This window comes from Nannospalax galili, unplaced genomic scaffold (genome assembly GCF_000622305.1).
Source record: "Nannospalax galili isolate Female #2095 unplaced genomic scaffold, S.galili_v1.0 scaffold323, whole genome shotgun sequence".
NCBI classification, from domain to species: Eukaryota; Metazoa; Chordata; class Mammalia; order Rodentia; family Spalacidae; genus Nannospalax; species Nannospalax galili.
Genome location: NW_008350329.1, coordinates 1,907,766 through 1,923,191, shown reverse-complemented (window position 1 = coordinate 1,923,191; position 15,426 = coordinate 1,907,766). Strand labels below are relative to the sequence as shown.

Here is a 15,426-nt window from a genome sequence, read left to right as displayed (position 1 = left end):
GGATCACATTTGTAGCAGCTTTTTTATGTTGTTGAATCCTAGAAGCAAGAAAATCCTTAAGCCTTTCCCTTTCACAAATTTGAAGATCAGCTGGGTGAGGTCTTGCCCTTAGGACACCCTTCCTATTGTCCCACTACAAAGCAGGAAGCCTCTCCTTAATGACACTAGTCTTTAACAATTACAGCCTTTTTCCAGTACGTGTCTTGGGGGCAACATTAAGCTTCATGTTGCTCTTTTCATCTCTAAGCTGTGCATTTTTCATTTCTTTCTGACCCATTTCCTCCTTTTTTAATGTAGACCTGAATAAGAGTAATCAGTAATAATCATTCCACAGACTCAGTGCTATATTGTCTTGAACTTTCCTCCAAAGAAATTCATCCATTACTTTTTAATTCAACATCCTGTAAATTCTCAGGGTCTGGGCAGAAAACAAGTATATTTTTGGGTTTCAAGGGGTTTATGCAGTTGCACTTCTCTGACTCTACCACCTTCAGCACACATAACTTGTCTCCTAGGTTCAGCCCAGCTTCACTCCACACCTGCTGTTGTCCTTGATTGTCAGTCCATGATCCTCACATATCTAATATGCTGGGGGTCTCCACTGCAACTGAGGTTATACCTTCACCAATGGCCTCTCCTGGGTCCTACAGGGACTTCACACTCTGCCACATGGTGCCAAGCCTCAGGTTCTCCCTATGACTCCTTCAATCCTGCATCTTTCACTCTGCCATATCCAGTAACATGGAAGACTCTTACACATTACCACATAATTAGAAGAAGCATTTCATTACAACAGCATTGACATATTCAATAACAATTTCCAGAACAAAGACACATCTTTCAAAGTTGGCTGTAAAGTTTTAGGTTCACCAGTTGAATTAATAGAGTTATACAATATTGTACTCAGTATAAACCCTATAAGACATAAAATTGAATGAGGTTTTAACCTTTAAAAAAGATCTCCATTTCATTTTAAAATATACTGTTTCATACAGAAAAGCTCTTTTTTTTTTTTTTTTTTTTGGTGTTTTTGAGACAAGGTCTCCCTGTAACCCCAGCTGGCTTGGAACTCACAATGTAGAGCAGGCTGGCCTCAACCTCACAGAGATCCACCTGCCTCTGCCTCCCGAGTCCTGGGATTAAAGGCATGTGCCACCATGCCCAGCTTGAAAAGCTCATTTTTAATGCAACTAACTCTTAGATATTTGCACATGCACCTCTAATCTCTATGTATCTGATTATTACCAGTCACAGTCAGTTACTTTCTGAGATCCTTGGTACCTGAGCATGGATATAAAGTCATCAAGTAGATGTCAATGATAATGTTTTTCATATATACTAATTAAAATGAAGCAAATTTTTATGCTTCTTCCTCAAATATAGCTCATTTTTTATTTATTGATTTTTTTGTATTTCATACAGAACATCCCAAACAATCTTATTCATCTTTATACCTGCATCCCAAATGGCACCCTCCCATAGCCTCCCCACTCCAAAGGCCTATTTTTCTAAAACCATATGGCTACCTACTACTATTGAAGCTCTGTAAAAATATATACATATACATGTACATATATAAACAGAGTTTAATTGGAGGTACCTTTTAATGGGTATGCAATCTCCCAAATAGGCACCTCATTCTAGCATATAAAATCCCCAGTAGCAGGAATTGGTTACCTTTCTTGGAGTTGTTATACAATGGGGTCCTAAAAAAAAATTATTACAGGCTATCACCATTGCTCTTGGTTGCCCATCAGAACTTGATGGTAAGACCCTATTGCTGAAGACAACACATACTTAAGTTTTATGAAACAGGGAGAAATCAAGTTGGTACTAACATAAAATCTTCATCTCTATTGGCTAGCTTTCATAGTGCTGGAAGTTACTATGCATACTATCATCATTACCTAGATGTGAACCCCACAAGCTATCATAATGTCCAGCCTGGCAAGACATGCTCACTGGTGCAACAGTAGCATGAACACTATGGGACTAACCAACCAACTCATGATTGTATTTAGGGCCCTCTTCATGAGCTTGAACCCATACCTGAAACCACTATCAGGGCCAAGAACCTGTGGTTAGTTAGAACATAGGCCCTTGGGGAGAACCTATTATTAATTTCTATTAAATGTTCATTATATTAAAATGACTCCTAATGACTTATTACTAAACCTATAGATTTGTTCACCTCTCAACTCTCAGCAGAGAAGGTGCTTCTTCTTTCAGTAGAAGACAATTAACACAGAGACACACAACTCATCAGTATGCAGAGAATACAAGATTACTCAGCCCTAAATGGAACATCTATGTCACACCTTCTCCCCACAAGACTCAGGGATCACTGCAGAAGAGAGGATGGAAAGATTATAAGAGAGGTGGTGAACAACTACAAGGTAACAGTGTTTTTCAGAAAGCAGGGTGGTTGTACATATGGATTCAGCATGCACAAGACCTGCTCAAGCTCAAGCCAGATAAAATTCTAACATGGACAAGAAGAGGTAAAGATTGTCTCATCCCTAGCTGAGGACCTATTGGCATTTGATAGCTGCTGGGAAAAGAAGTTTCAGTCGTCTTAAGGGGTGACACTCCAGGGCAAGTTCCACACCCAAGAATATTTGAGTAACACAGATTGGATTCAATGGTGGGGGGCGGGAATAACACAAAGTTTAGTGAGTAGGGAGATGGGGCGGATGTGGGAAGAATTGGAGGAAGAGGAGAATATGATTGAAATACATTGTATGAAGTTCTCAAAGAATTAATAAAAATATTTCTTTAAAAAACATGTCTGAGGCTTGAGAGATGGCTCGGTAGTTAAGTGCACTGGATGCTCTTGCAGAGGACCCAGGTTCAATTCCCAGCACCCACATGGCAGCTAACAACCATCTGTAACTCTAGTTCCAGGGGATCTGATGCCCTCTTCTGATGTCTGTGGGCACTGCACAACATGGGTGCACTCACATACAGGCAGGTAATACACTTATACACATAAAATAAAAATAAAATATTTTAAATAAAATTTTAAAAATTAAAAACAGGTCTGTTCAAGGTGCCATAAGAAAAATCAAGACTGTGCAGCATAAACAGAAATGTGTTTTCTCACAGTTCTGAATGCTAGAAGTCCAAGATTAAGGTGTTAGCAAGGCTGATTTCTCCTTCACTCTCCTGGTAGATGCTTCCTCCCTGTGTCCACCTGATACATTGGATTAGAACTCACTCTAAAGACTTAACTTATCTCTTAAAGGCCCTACTTCCAAATATAGTCATGTTCCAAGGCGCAAGGTGTTAGGACTTGAACATATAAGTCAAGTCCCAGCAGACCACATTTTCATCATAACAGATCTTAGCTGATTGCAAACTGGAGGATGGTCCAGGCAAAGGAAAACAGCATGTTGGCAAAACTGAACCTGAAGCCACACATTCTCTTGATCTTTGGCAGACATGTCTGAGTTTCCTGCTCAGTATGCTAGGTGAGGTTGAGCGCTGAGAGTAAAACACCTTCACACCACCCCCAACAATAGACATTGCCCATTTCTCTACCTGATCCAGAATGTTAGTGCTTGTCTCAAGCCCTAACTGTAAAATTCCTAGTTTTCATCGTAAGTGTCCAACTGCCCACAGCCAATTGGTTTGAGTCCAAGTCTGGCATTCTGGATCAAGGTACTTTTGCAACATGATCTCACACTCCAGATCCCATGGATCTCTTCTCTCAAACACTGCCCTGTGACACTCCAAAACTATCACAGTTAATGGGCACTGGTAAGACTCAGCTCCTCACCTCAAGAGCTTCAGTCTTCATAGAAAACTCAATTATTAAGTTAGTCAGTAGTCAAGTATCCAATTTCCTAGGGATGGGGCTAGATCTCAAAATGTTTACTTTTTCTCTGGGTAGTTTTTGGACCAGTTTGCTATTTGTTTATTTCCCAATACACACTACAATTATTGTCATACCCCTTTCTGAGAGATTCATTTTACTCAACTGCATTTTCCCTCTTCATTCCATAGAGGAGGGAGTCCATGAGAGGTTCCACCTAAGCCTCTCCCCCCTGCCCATGCATCAGTTCACAGGCTCCAAACCTGCTCTACCTCTTTATGAACTGGTAAACATTTCCTTAATCCTCTTGTGATTGCACACGATTGAGCTTATCTCTACAAATAATGAAATCCTGTAAACCCCCAGGTAACTGAGCAGGAAGCCTGGCTTTCTCTGGAAACATACTTATTGTGAGAGAAACAAGTAATGCCTACAGGTGTGCCAGAAGTAAGCCAATCCATCCCAACAGGTGTTTCTACTGAGAAAGAGTCAACAGGCAAGGCAGCTGTGATTTAGGATTCATTCTTTCCCATAGGCAATGCAATCTGTAATAATGTTAAATAATATTTGCCAGTGTACATGTTCCCAGAGAAATTGCCAAAACAGTAAATGCAGAGTATGTCTCTAAAGTGAATGCCTTCTAGTGTTACTGTGAGGTTGAATAAATGCCAGTAATAATTTGACTGCAAAGAGTTTGAGCTGGTTTCACCATTGCATTTGTCCCTGTGTGTGATTCTGTGTCAGCAGCCAGTGTGCTGTGCACAGCAGAAATCAAACCCTTATTTTAAGCATAGGATCTAAACTTTTCTAAGGGAACTTCTTGATTCAGAATAAAACCCAAACTCTCTCCAAGTTCCAAAGTCTCCCTGACCTGCCTTTCTGAACTTATCCTGAAGCACCAGCCCCTTATGATCACACAGGTTCAGGCCTCCTATGGGTCCAGCAGTAGGTCAAGCACCAGGTTTTAGAACGTGAAGCTCCCTCTCCCTTTGCAACATCTTTCACCAGCCTGGCACCTTAAGGCTGAACTTCACCAGCCTCAGAGTCTCAACTGCCTTTACGTCAAGCACCAGGTTTTAGAACGTGAAGCTCCCTCTCCCTTTGCAACATCTTACACCAGCCTGGCATCTTAAGTCTGAACTTCACCAGCCTCAGAGTCTCAACTGCCTTTATCATCACACCTCTCTCCGTGGGTATCCATCACTAACTCTCCCTATTTTCTTTACCCAGCACAGCACTTTTATTGCTGCCTGTGTCTTTAGGCTTCTCATCATGAAATTCACAAGCTGTGACTAGCACATAGAAAGTACTCTCTTCTGGGAAGGACTTTGCTAAAGATTTTTAAATTACAGGAAGATGGTAAAGCATCAGAAATTGGGCTCAATATAGACCAGCTTTTAGTGAGAATTGGAGGTCCTTGTTTGGCTAATTTCATTGGGAACCACAAGAGTTCCTCAAAAGGCAATTACCATAAAATCAGCAAAATCAACATAGAAAACCTTAAAAATGTATTTTTTTAATTTGATGCAATTTAAACTGAAAGTACAAACATAAAGTAGTATTCAGATAAAAGTAGCTATAGCTTTATGAAATAAAAACAGATGGTGGCTTTAGCAAATGTTCATGTAACTACTGTCCTAGTTACTGTCTATTGCTATAATAAGCACTGTGACCAGAACACAGGTCACAGTTCATCACTGAGGGAAGTCAGGACAAGAACTGAAGGCAAGAATCTGGAGACAGGAGCTGAAGCACAGACAATGGAAGAATACTGCTTACTGGCTTGCTCCTCTGACCTATGCTCAGCCTGCTCTCTTATACAACCAAGGACCACCTGCCCAGGGGTGGCACTACCCATAGTGGGTTGGGTCCTCCCACATCACTCAACAGTCAAGAAACCACTCACAGACATGGCCACAGGCTAATCCAATGGAGGAATTTCCTCAATTGAGGTTCCCTCTACCCAAGTGTGTCAAGTTGATAACTGAAGCTGTTCAGCACAACTACACTGGGTGTTTCCAAGGACAGTGATTACAATTTCTAAGTAACTGCATCTAAGGAAGAACTTCATGGGGTATAAGTATGTATCCCATTAAGATGATTGTTGTGCCTCTTGTCCTCTTAATATGTCTTTGGGTGTATCATGATTTCTGAAGTTGCAGCTGTTTGAGAGGTGTTTTTCCATCCAGCTGATTGACAGCCTTCTTTGGATTATCTCAATGGAAGGGGGCAATAGTGTATCTGTAATTTTATAAAATTGGGGGTAATTTATAATGTCTCAAAGCAAAAACACAACTCTTACCTCAAAGGAGATAAGAGATAGCTTATTCTAGATTCAAATATGAATGACTATGGCCCAGGAACACAAATTTGAGTTTCCCAAAATTTCATGTTCCAATGTGGTAACAGTTTGATGAAGTTGTTATAGTAACAAAACAAAGAAAGTCATAAATCAAGGTACTTTTTAAAAACATTGGTGAAAACCTCATGTAGGCAGGTTACAGCAAAGTGGGGAAATCTCTGTTATATACCTCAGATGCTATCTGAGGGCATTCTTAGCATTTTGGTTGGTGAGAGCTAGGTGTTTTGCTAAGTTAACATATTCCAAAAAGTTTTATCTGTTCATCACAGGATGTTAGGTCAGACACAGAAGTGGGCAAGGGAGCTTATTAGGGGACTAAAAGTAGCCCAAGATAAGCCATAATTAGGCTCTGGTCCTGTAATGTTCCAACCTCTCCACAAATGTTAAAGTTTTAAATAGTTAATAAGCATTGCAGACTGTTCAGAGACAGGTACAGCTTCTTTCCAGTAACTTCAGTTCACAAATGGCATGTCTCCTCTCAGTCACAAGTACAGATCAAATACCATTCTTTTGACAAAAAAAATTTCAGTGCAGATCAAAAGAATTAAAGAAAAATGAAATAAATCCTTAAGGGGTTGGAGAGATGAATCAGCAATTAAAAACAGTTGGTACTCTTCCAGAGGACTAGAATTCAATTGCCATCATCTATGTTGGACGGATCACAACTACCTGAAACTCCAGCTCCAGGGAATCTCATGTCCGCCTCTAATCTCTGCAATCATCTACACATATGCACATGCACACACACATAAATAAAAATAATTTTTTTTAATTTACAAAATAGCTATGCTTTGCCAGGAGGAAATCGCCTCCAAGCCTGCTGATGTCTGATTAGCTGCCTAACAAAGGAGCAGAAAGCTTTGACTCCAATACACGTGGGCATTCATACATGACCAGGCATACGCTGTTCCTTCCTTTACCTCCTTTGATTGCTCCACATTAGTGGCTGTGTAACCTGATCCATGGCCCGCCCTAAGCAGGTTCCTATATCTAGGGAAGAAAGAACAGGATTAGTGCAGAAACTCCCTGCAGACCTCCTCTACAGGTGGTGTGCATCAGGCAGCAGAACTGGAGAGCTAGTCTGGAGGAAGAGTCTAGAAACAGCAAAGTCATCAAGATCAGCAAGCAAAGCTAAGGTCAAGGTGTTGAAAGCCCTTCCCCTGGACTCCTGTGAGTATCACCAACTATCTCTTTGAATTATCCAGCAAGGGTAGAAACAGACAGTAAAGTCAGAAAGAGGGAAAGAAGTGGTCACGGTTACTAGCACAAAAGAAATATTTCTCCAAAGAAAAAGGGGAAAAACTGTTTTGCCTCTAGTCACAAATTTCTCATACTCTCTTTCTCTTGGGCCTCTGTCTCTATTAGATTCAAGGGTATTTACTGAAGGATTAATAGAAATCCCCCTGAGCAAGAACTCCCAGGTACTTCTCTCACTGCAGAAAGGAAGGTTAAATGTGTCTTCCCTAAAACAGGGCCAGGATCTCTGCAGCAGAGGACACAGACTAGGTCCTTTATCATTCTCTGAAAGGTCACCATTGTGCCAGCTTTCACTCCTTGATCATAGGAAGATGTTTTGAAAAGAACCAAAGTATGACCAGACCAACAGTTGGGAAGCCCAGGCAAGCTGACTGGAGAGTCCAGGCCAGGTAAAGGGCAAGGACTGAGCCTCGGCCTCATGTCCCTTCCTCCCCTGTGTAAAAGATTACTTCCTCCTCATTCCAACTCAGAAAGGACTCGGGATCTGAACACTTGGATCTGACAGCCTGGGTTCAGAGGCGAGTCTTGCATAACTGTTTCCCAAGGGTGAGGGCATGCACACAGGGGACCCTCGGTATTCTGAAGCCTTGACCAATTGTCATGATGTTCCGAGGGCAGTACCTGGACCTCAGATTAACCAGGCTCTGGGCACCCCAAAACCTTCACCCTTCACCTCAAAGACAGGTTGACTTACAGAAAGTCCCCCTCGGGTGTTCAAGGCATCAGGGCATGAAGTTGACTCATGGAAACAGGACCTTGTTGCTTGACATGATTGAGTTCATGGGCCTTCTGTGACCTCCTGGCACCCTCTGGACTCTACTGAGGTAGGAACCTCAGATCTGAGCACTGCCCTTCATTGGGCTACGATAGTGAGGATAAAAGGAACGGCCCTTGAACATCCTTGAGATCAACCTGCAGGGCCGCTACAAATACACTTCTACATTCACCTCCCCGGCTTGAAGCTTTACAGAAGAATATGAGATTAGTGAATCTATGAATTAAGAAGCGAGCCACATCTATGACCTCATAGGACACATCACATGCCACCACACAGGTGACTTAGACCCACCCATCTGCAGGGATTCCTTAGCAAGACCTGTGTCATACGTGCCTCCACAGCCTCAGCTGTGGTACAAGTAGATCCAGAGGGTGGGGATGTCTGGAATTTCCATGGAAGTCCAGGATAAAACCCTCACCCTCCCAGGGTATGGGAAAGCTGAGTGTATACCAGTGTCATTTTCCTGTGGGGAATCCACAGGCTGGGCTGTATCTGTAGTAATGATAGATGCAGTTAGGCAGGGATAGGTAGAAAGCAAGCTGAAACTCAGAAAAAAGAAAATATCTTGTTATGTAATGGGTGGACTCCTGAGGTCACTTAACAACAGTAACAGAAATCAGACCCCACTATGTGACATCATTGCACTAGCCATGATAGTGTCAAGCTCTAAGACATGGTTCCAGGCATCAAAAGGCTGAACTAGTTTGGAGAGTTCCACAGCAAAGTTTACTTATGCATCACTGTTTTTCTAAGTCACTGAAATTATTTCTGCTAAACTTAATGTGCTTACATTCAACTGAATAAAGGGCTTTTACTTTAGCCAAAAATAAAAGATTAAGGGACTTTAAGTTCTGAAAACAAAGCAGACGAGGCTCCTTGAAATATCCTCTGACAGCAAACACTAAGAAACTGGATATGTATAGCACACCTCCTGTTAACTGGGGAACTGAGAATGAACGCAAAGGACATTCCAGAGTTCCCAGAAAGGGAGATTCAACTGCCAACACAGAAGTGCTGAGCAGCTGCCGCACAGGGGGCTTGGGTGAAGTGTCAGCTGGGCTTTTAATGTCTACGAAAGTCAGTACAGGAGAGACTACACTCTTGCAGGAAAGGGAGCTGGAAATGAGTGACCTAGTTGAAACATGAATTCTTCAAAGAGCTCTGAAGAACATGGTCCCTTCAGGGGAGAGGTGGAAAGTTTCATTGTATCATCTTCAACTGTAGATGAACAAGTATCTCCTCTGCAATGATAAGCAAGGGCCTGTGCAAGACGGCAAGCCACATGGCTCATCTGACCCAGCAACCTCAAAGGCAGAGTGAATATAAAAGCAAATTGCAAATTAGTAATACCCCTCAGCCACTAAGGTCTTGAGCCTCCCTGAAGAACTGAGCCCTGAACGAAGCTGTAGAATTGGCTCCTGCAGAAAGTGAGCTTAGTATCCAAAATCAAAGCCCCATTCTTCAAGAATTAGCAGAAAAACAAACGGCATAGTAAGACATCCTTTTAGCCTGGGTAGTGAGGCTGGAGAGATGACTAATATAGTCAAGAGCACTCACTGCCCTAGCATCCAACCTGGGTTCAGTTTCCAGCACCCACATGTTGGCTAATACCCTCCTTAACTCCAGCTTCAGGCAATCCAATGCCCTCTCTGGCCTCTGAGGACACTAGGTATGCAGGTGGTGCAGTTACATACATGTAGGCAAAACATGCACACACATAAAATAAAAATAAATAAAATCTTTAAAAAAAGAAAAGGCCTGAGTAGTGGTAAATGCCTATCATCTCAGCACTTGAGAGGCTAAGACAGAGGAATTACAATTTTGGGAATTAAAAAAGCAGTTTAGGCTATACAATGAGTTCAGTCTGACTGGTTAAATGACTTGACACTATCTCAAAACAAAATAATACCAAAAACAAAAGAAAACCTCCTAGAACTTTAGGTAATAGAGTATAGACTGTATCATCACTGATATTTAAAAGTATAAACTGGTCATGACCAGAAACAATCATGAAGTGTATAGAAGAGAAGATGTCCTGTATAAGACAGCTACAGAAGCATGTATTTCTTAAGTTATATGACATGGTTTTAAACCATTTCCTTTGAATCATTGTGGAACTAGCAAGGCTCTAAGGGAAATCAAGGCAGATGAAAAGGAAAAACAAGGTCCCTGGAATTGGGAGGTGGTTCTAATGTGGGGGTACTGGGGCCACAAGACAAAAACCCAGGACCACAGAAAATGGAGAGTCTGATAGTAGAGCAAACCCAGCAAGAGTGGTCTGGATGGGGCAGATCAAGCCCCCTGTAATGATGCAGGATGGTAAGGGAGGAAGAAACGTCTCCCTGCAAGTTTAAAATGGCAAGCTGCCTGTCACACACAGGGAGCTCATGTTCCCATCATACAGTCCATGTGATAGAAAAACAAGACTTTTCTTCTAGTCATATATTTCTTTAGAAAAAAATTTTAAAACCTATGAAAATTTGAAAAAAATTGTACAGAAAATGCAGACCTCTTCTAGGTTCACCAACTGACATTTCACCATGTTGCCCTGCCCCATTTTTCACCCCTCTCCATTTTTGTGCACATGTATGTATTCGTGAATATGTACACGTGCATGTACATGCATGTACACTATCCTAAACCATCAGAATGTGCTGACAATGAGAAAATACTGGGGTGTCTTTGGGAGCAATTCAGTCTTTCCCAGGGAGTAAGGATTCTGGGACTTCAATGGCCCAAAGTCATCCCAAGTCAGTGGCTTTTGGGTTCTTTTCTCTTGAATTCAAAGAATGAAATTCATGGACCACAGAGGATGGGTTTTAAGAAGTATTTTATTATAGGGAGCTTAAGAGAAAGAAGAAAAGGCAGAGCTCCACACAATAGGAGGGGTCCCTGGGAGTGGGATACCTTTGAACTGATAGGCTGGGGCTCTTCAAAGGACTTATGGCAGAAACTGGGTGAAGTATGGGCAGAGGGATGAGCTAGTCAGTCCAGATGGCCCAGCCAGGTGTCCAGATGCCTCCTCTCAGCTTCTGACACACAGACTCGGGTAGCCTTTAGGCAGAGGTGCTCTAGAAGACAAAGAAACGGTAGCCAGAACTCTCTTCTGGCATTCCTGGCTTCCAGCAAGGACGTTCTTGGAACTGATGCTTTGGGGTCCCTGCTCTACTTGACCAGTTTCTGTCTCCTGTTCTCACCAATGTGGTTGACACAGCAGCAGTAAAAGGCCCAATTAAGGAAAACTTCGGGTCAAGAGAATAGAATGAGGCCTGGGTAGAAACCTAGCTTTTCCGTTAGGGCATGTCAGTCACCTAGCCAAGGGACCACCCCTAGTAAGCCAGTTTCACCTTAAGGCATGCCTTAGAGATAGGAGGAAAAATTAGCCCTTTAATGAAACACTGCACTTTTCCTTCCCAGAATTCCTGCCCACTATACAGTCCCTAGTACACAGTCCCTACAAGCCACCATGAGGTTCCCTTGGGTCTGCCCACTTGCCCACCCAGAAAGATGTAACTCTTTCCTCCTCCTCCTCCTCCTCCTGCCCACTTGCCCACCCAGAAAGATGTAACTCTCTCCTCCTCCTCCCCCTCCTCCTCCTAGCCATGCTAAGAGATAAAGGGAATTATGCTTTTAATGAGATAATGTACTTTTCCTTCCGAGAATTCCCACCCCCAGCCCAGTCTCTGCCAGTCACAGAATTATTTCTTTTTTCTTCTTTTTTCCTTCTTTCTTTCAGATGCTGGCCAGAGCCTAAGTATGCTTTTTCTGCTATTTAGGGTTTCCTCAGTCTATCTCTGAACCTCCCCTCCTGTCCTGTGGCTGCTCATCTGCCACGTGGTTGACCTCCAAGCCAGTTTAGCTCAAATAGCGTAGCTTTTATCCTTTTCTTTTCCATTCTCTTCCAGCACCTGCTGAGTTTCATAGCTTAACTGCCCTGGGGATTTTCTTTTAAGTTCAACAAAAGTGCTAAAGTTTGAACAAACTTTTCTTTGCTTGACATTCAAACTTTTCCTGCCTTTTAATTCTTTCATCAGCAGAGAAAAAACAAGCCCATTCCTGTACCACCACGCCCCTGCCCCAGACTTCCAGTAGGAAGGTCACTAAGACACCATAGCACCGGACACTCCAGCTAGAATCTCCTAGTAATGGAGACATTTTCTTCCCTGTCCTAACACTACAAAGCATGCATTCTATGCTCAGCTTCCCTAGTGTCCCATAAAAGCCTTTGGTGCCTGATTCAGAATCCGCTAAATTGGATTCTGCATTCTTTCACTGCATTTGTTCCATGTCTTTAGTCTCTTCTAATCAGCCCAAGCCCTTTTGCTTCCATTTATTGGCTCCTATAATGATGCTTTGGAAGGATCCAAGCCAGTTGTCTCATACAGTATGTCCTATGCTGGATGTATCCAGCTGCGTCTTCATCATGATGTTCAGGTTAAATGTCACTAGAATACTGCTCAGGCTATGGTGTTGATATATGATTGTATCATAGCAGCCATAATGCCAGGGACTCCCATTACCACAGGTGCTAATTCAGAACACCTGGTTAAGGTAGCTGATACCTGTAATCACAGCTCTTGGGAAGCTGAGGCAAAAGAATTGACTTGAATTCGAGGACAACCTGGGCTACATAGTGAGTTCCAAGCTATCCCTAGGCTAAGGAGTAAAACCATGTCACGTAAAAATGAAGGAAGAGGGGCTGGAGATGGCTCAGCAGTTAAGAGCACTGGCTGCTCTTGCAGAGGACCTGGATTTGGTTCCGAGCACCCACATGGTGGCTAACAACTGTCCTAACTCCAGTTCCAGGGGATATGACACCCTCTTCTGACCTCTGTGAGCATTGCATGATATGGGTATACTTACATACATGCAGGCAATACTTACACACATAAAATAAAAATAAAATATTTTTTACAAAATGAAGGAAGGAAGGAAAGGACAAAGGGAGGAAGGGGAATCTTATAATAAAGATGGAGTTTCATAGTGATAAAAGGAAAACTTCACCCGGAAGGTCAGTCTTTGTCAAGCTTATGCTCTTATTAACCAATACAAAATTATTAAAAGCAAAAAATGGGAGAATCGCATGAAGAAACACTAAGCTTTATCATCATTTTGGCTTTTCTATGGTCTTTTTCTAGCAAATCAGGAGTCAGACAGAATGTAGGAAGTTCTAGAAGCCCAAATAACAAATATCAGTAGAAAAATGAACAGATGAGCTGAATTCACACAGGAGGAATCACAGTGAGGGTAAATGATCTCCATCTACACAAGCACGCTCCTGCATCACCACATGCACTGTACCGTCAGGGAGCCTCAGCTCCTCCAATGTAATCTTTCATTGTTGCTTGATTAGTTTTAATTGGAGTCCAATCAAAGCATTTGGTTTCTCTTTTTACCTAGAATAGCCTCCTGTCTTCTTGACTTTTCGCATTATTACCCTTTTAAACAATTCCCTTGTAGAATGTTCCACATTCTGAACTTGTATGACTTTTTTCCCTGTTTATATTCAGATTAAATAATTTTGGGAAAAAATATAGAAGATATTATCTAGATTTTAACCACACTGATAGATTGTAAAAGATAAGTGTTAAATGAAGAGATAAAAGGTTATATGAGGCATTTTCAGGTGTTTCTGTTTCTTAGTTTTGCTTCTTTATTTGTCTTTGTTATTTTTATTTCTTGTACTTGGGCCCCTTGCACATGCTCTACCATAGAGCTTCATCCCCAACCCCGGTGAAAATGTCCTTATAGAAAGCATTATTTATCATTTATTATGAATACAAATATAATTCAAATTATAAAAACATTTCTGAAAATGATACATACCCAATTCTGAACTGTGATATAACGTATTATATTATTATCATTTCCCCTGTAGGGAAAGAGGAAGAGAGGGGAAGAGATTGGCAACAGGGTTTTAGCTATCTGTAACAGTATATGTATTTAAACAAATAAGGAAAAATGTTATCCACTGAGTGTCAGGTTTAATGATGATCTGTATGCTTTGTTTGATGACATATAATTAAAAATACAAAGTGTAAACCAACAAAAATGTCATTAGTTTGTGCAGTAGGGAAAGATGAGTGGAAGCATAGATGGAGCTCAGAAGAAACTTCCTCAGGCATCTCTGGGCAAGAGCCTGTCCCTACTGTACAACTCAGGTCAACAGATGGCTACTGTACTTTGCCTGCCCCTCTGCACCACCACCACAGTAGTTATTATGTGGGACTAGAGTGATCTTTCTCCCCATACTCAGATGCTGTAGCCTTGTTCCCACCAAATCTACCACAAGGTGGCAAACAGCTAGCCAGCTTTTTGCCACTCTGGTCCCCAAAATCTCTCTGTTTTGCTACCATGGATTACCTGACACAAGGAATCACATCTGAAGTCACATTTGTGAAAGTCCATGAAACAATTTTGAGAACAGATGAATCCACACTCTGGGACACACACCACACATTTCCGGGTAAAGCCCTAAGAGTGAGAGTCAGCACTTCTTACAGGCAGGATCTGACATGTTGGGCAGGTCTGTTCTATGTCCAGTCCCTCTGGCCCCTCACAACTTCTATCCCACAGGAACCATTTCTTCTAGGCTAAGGACTTCCAAGGCTCTTTGGGGCTGTTGTGGCTTCACTTTCTCATCCAGTCTTAACAATCCCTGAGCCCAAACAGGAGGCTAATAGGCAAATATACTTTTCTTTATGCCTTCCCTAAAGGATGTGGGGCTGTACCATATCCAAATGGCAAGGGTCATGAACACCATCAGGAGTAAGTGGTGCAGGATGTGAAGACTAGTCACCTCGGGTCTGATTCTACCTACTTAGGGTGTACAGATCAGGCAGTTGTATAATCAAATTATTTGCAAAGAAAAACTTTTTCAGTGCTTCAGCAGTTTCAGAAAAAGTAATGAAGGGATTGTGGCTTGTGTTAGGTGCTTATCCAGTGATTTCACAGAGGACCTTGCCTTATTCCAATGTCCTCTGCAAGTTCCTGGCTCAGCTTATTTCTGGGTGAGCCTCTGGTTTGTGTTTTACTTGCTGCTTAACAAAGTACCACAAATTTGGTGGTTTAAAGCAATACAAGCTTAGTAGCTTACAGGAACAGAGATCACAAGTCGTAAGGTCAGACAGTTTGCAAGGCTGCATTCCTGGAGCTCCTCCAAGGGAGAGGAGAGATTACCTTCTGCATTCTCAGCTTGTATGTGTCTTCCTCTCT

General features: G+C 42.1%; 1 protein-coding gene across 1 annotated transcript in view; it reads left to right on the top strand.

The window, feature by feature from the left end:
* Positions 1-7,302: 7,302 nt before the first annotated feature.
* The window catches only part of LOC103745623 (sulfotransferase 1C1), a 38,160-nt gene continuing 30,036 nt past the window's right edge, over positions 7,303-15,426 (top strand). The window contains exon 1 of the mRNA XM_008847576.2: positions 7,303-7,346. The gene's annotated coding sequence lies outside the window, so the exon portion shown is untranslated. The remainder of the gene's footprint in view (positions 7,347-15,426) is intronic.